This window comes from Thalassophryne amazonica, chromosome 19 (genome assembly GCF_902500255.1).
Source record: "Thalassophryne amazonica chromosome 19, fThaAma1.1, whole genome shotgun sequence".
NCBI classification, from domain to species: Eukaryota; Metazoa; Chordata; class Actinopteri; order Batrachoidiformes; family Batrachoididae; genus Thalassophryne; species Thalassophryne amazonica.
Window position 1 is genome coordinate 53270893 of NC_047121.1, and position 4325 is coordinate 53275217.

Here is a 4325-nt window from a genome sequence, read left to right on the forward strand (position 1 = left end):
TGACGTGTTCTTTGTACAGATTAAATTGCAAATATAATTAGGTGAACTACAAATAACAGAACGGCATTGGATTTTTAAAAACATTGAGTCATTCTTGCACAGCGGATGAGCGGTTAGTACTGTTGCCTCACAGTGAGAAGGTCATATGATCGATTCCCACCTCTGGCCTTTCTGTGTGGTGTTTGTGTTCTCCCCATGTTTGTGTGGGTTCCCTCCGGGTGCCTCCCCCATTCCAAGACCTGCAGGTTAGATGGATTAGAGATTTAAGTTGTGAATGTGTTTGTTTGTCCGTGTGTGGGCCTGTCCAGGATAAACCCCGTCCTATGACAGCTGGCATAGGCTCCAGCCCCCGTGACCTGAGTTTGGATAAGCAGTTGAAGGTGTGTGCGTGTGAGTGTCATTACCCCCCCGGTATGAAATACAGGCGTATATACGGGGTAATATAGTGATCAGCGTCTCCGTCTGTCCGTATATACATACTGTTGATGTTGCAAGTTTTCCCACCTACAAAGAACGTAAAGGTCTGTAATTTTTATCGTAGGTTCACTTTATTTGTGAGACACAGAATCGAAAAAATAAAACAGAAAATCATATTGTATGATTTTAAATAATTGTGCATTTTATTACATGAAATATATATTTGACCCCCTACCAACCAGCAAGAATTCTGGCTCACACAGATCTGTTAATTTTTCTTTAAGAAGCCCTCTTATTCTGCACTCTTTACCTGTATTAATTGCACCTGTTTTAACTTGTTACCTGTAGAAAAGACACCTGTTCACACACTCAATCAATCACACTCCAACCTGTCCACCATAGCCAAGACCAAAGAGCTGTCTAAGGACACCAGGGACAAAACTGTAGACCTGCACAAGGCTGGGATAGACTACAGGATAACAGGCAAGCAGCTTGGTAGAAGACAACAACTGTTGGAGTAATTATGAGAAAGTGGAAGAAACACAAGATGACTGATCTTCCGCGGTCTGGGCCTCCATGCAAGATCTTGCCTCGTGGGGTAAGGATGATTCTGAGAAAGCTCAGAACTACACAGGAGGACCTGGTCAATGACCTGAAGAGAGCTGGGACCACAGTCACGAAGATTACATTAGTAACACATGATGCTGTCATGGTTTAAAATCCTGCAGGACAGCAAGGTCCCCCTGCTGAAGCCAGCACATGTCCAGGCCTGTTTGAAGTTCACCAGTGACCATCTGGATGATCCAGAGGAGGCATGGGAGAAGGTCATGTGGTCAGATGAGACCAGAAGAGAGGTTTTTGGAATCAGCTCCACTTACCATGTTTAGAGGATGAGAACAACACCAAGAAAACCATCCCATCCGTGAAGCATGGGGGTGCTCTTCTGCAAAGGGGACAGGACGACTGCACTGTATTCAAGGGAGGATGGATGGGGTCATGTATTGTGAGATTCTGGCAAACAACCTCCTTCCCTCGAGCATTGAAGATGGGTCATGGCTGGGTCTTCCAGCATGACAATGACCCCAAACACACAGCTAGGGCAACTAAGGAGGGGCTAAGTAAGAAACATTTCAAGGTCCTGGAGTGGCCGAGCCGGTCTCCAGACCTGAACTCAATAGAAAATCTTTGGAGGGAGCTGAAGATCTGTATGGAGGAGTGGACCAAAATCCCAGCTGCAGTGTGCAAACTTGGTCAAGAACTACAGAAAACTTCTGACCTCTGGCACTGCAAACAACGGTTTCTGTACCAAATATTATGGTCTGTTTTTCTGTTGTATCAAATACTTATTTCATGCAAAAATAAAAAAATAAAAAATGCTAATTATTTAAAAATCATACAATGATAATGACATTTTTTTTCTGTCTCAGTTAAAGTGAACCTACGATTAAAAATTACAGACTTCTACGTTCTTTGTAGGTGGGAAAACTTGGAAAAATCAACAGTGGATCAAATACTTAATTGCCTCACTATATATTATCCAAATAATGTTTAATGGTACGAATATTTCATGAGGTAAAAGCTGGAACAAACCATTCAACAAGGTAAAGCCGAGTTGAATGGTTTGTTACAGCTTTCACCAAATTAAATATTTGCTCCATTGAAAGAATGTAAAAACATTATGTGTTTTAAATAACGGCTAAAATAGATCCTTGTCATTTGATATTTTATTAATTAATAAAACAAAAAGGGACTTACATTTTGGTGTTCCACTGTGACGTGTGCACTGACTTCGGACTTCCATTAAAAAAAAAAAAAAAGACTGTAGGTCCTCAGTGCAGTGGAAAAAAAAAAAAATCACACCAGAAATGAGTCCAGCTTTTCTTTCTTTAACGAAGAAACTGCTAACTGCTTCCAGACAGCACAGTGGATTTGTTTTGTGTGTGTTTGGGCACGTGCATGTGTGGGCAAGTGCGCGATCACGTGTGCACGTGCACAAGGATGTGCGCGTGCAGAGTGCAATGGTACCAAATGTATGGAACCAAATTTGCACCCTAAATGGAACCAAGCTGCACTCTATATGCAATGCAACACAAATGGAATTAATTAATCCATGTCATGTGACAGACAAAGCACCAATCAAATGACAAGGATCCACTCAGCTGTTATATAAAGCCACATAGACCTCAACCCAAATGGGACCTAATGCGTCCTGCACTAACAGAGCTTCGGCCGCTATCTGACTAGCATCTACCTACAATTTAAAGGGTTGCCCGACCTGTGGTGCTGCAACACAAAAAAGCTTTTACTACACATGGAACTCGCTGATAAACCTCAAAAGGGGAGGACTCCCACCTGGACACAAACCCAAAAAGGCCCCAGATGAGGATCACAAATCAAAATTAGTAAAAAAGCTAACCAAAGGGGGAACAATAGCTCCACTGCTGCCCACCAAACAATGGCCTAACTAAACATCCCCTCAACAAAATTGGCAAACTTAACCAAACACAACTCAAATTTAACAAGCTAATTTGGATGAGCTCCCATTTGTCACAAGCTGGCTCCAAGTTTGCAACAAACAAATGAGGGGAGACAATGGTAGAGTGAAATGGTACCAAACATATGGAACCAAATTTGCACTCTAAATGCAATGCAACACAAATGGGATGAATTAATCCATGTCATGTGACATACAAAGCACCAATCAAATGACAAGGATCCACTTAGTCATTATATAAAGATACATAACCCGAACCTAAACCCTAACATACATACATACTCTGAACCCTAACTGACATACGAGGTCTGGCAATAAAGTATAGGTCCTTTTTATTTTTTTCAAAAGCTATATGGATTTCATTCATATGTTTTTACGTCAGACATGCTTGAACCCTCGTGCGCATGCGTGAGTTTTTCCACGCCTGTTTTTCCACGTTGTGACGTCATTCGCCTGTGAGCACTCCTTGTGGGAGGAGTCGTCCAGCCCCTCGTCGGAATTCCTTTGTCTGAGAAGTTGCTGAGAGACTGGCACTTTGTTTGATCAAAATTTTTTCTAAACCTGTGAGACACATCGAAGTGGACACGGTTCGAAAAATTAAGCTGGTTTTCGGTGAAACTTTTAACGGCTGATGAGAGATTTTGAGGTGATACTGTCGCTTTAAGGACTTCCCACGGTGCGAGACGTCGCGCAGCGGTCCCAGGCGCCGTCGTCAGCCTGTTTCAAGCTGAAAACCTCCACATTTCAGGCTCTATTGATCCAGGACGTCGTGAGAGAACAGAGAAGTTTCAGTAGAAGTCGGTTTCAGCATTTTATCCAGATATTCCACTGTTAAAGGAGATTTTTTTAATGAAAGACGTGCGGACGGATTGCAGCGTCGGCTCGCAGCCGCTGCGACGCTCCGCCACAGGGAAAACACCTCTGTTGGAAGCCTTAAGGACAAGTTGGAACATGTCCAGCTGTTAAACAATTTCTCATATACTCACTCCACTGAAAGCCATCAAAAGCCGCCTGGATTTTACAAATGGTTATCAACACGGAGGTGTTTTTCCTGTGCCGCCGCACCGCGCCGGCTGCGTCCTGATGCGCGGACCCGTCCACACGTCTTTCATTACAAAAATCTCCTTTAACAGTGGAATATCCGGATAAAATGCTGAAACCGACTTCTCCTGAAACTTCTCTGTTCTCTCACGACGTCCTGGATCAATAGAGCCTGAAATGTGGAGGTTTTCAACTTGAAACAGGCTGACGATGGCACCTGGGACCGCTACGCGACGTCTCGCACCGTGGGAAGTCCTTAAAGCGACAGTTTCTTCAGTTTCTATTCTTACAGAAACCTGGTTACAGCAAGATGAATATGTTAGTTTAAATGAGTCAACACCCCCGAGTCACACTAACTACCAGAATGCTCGTA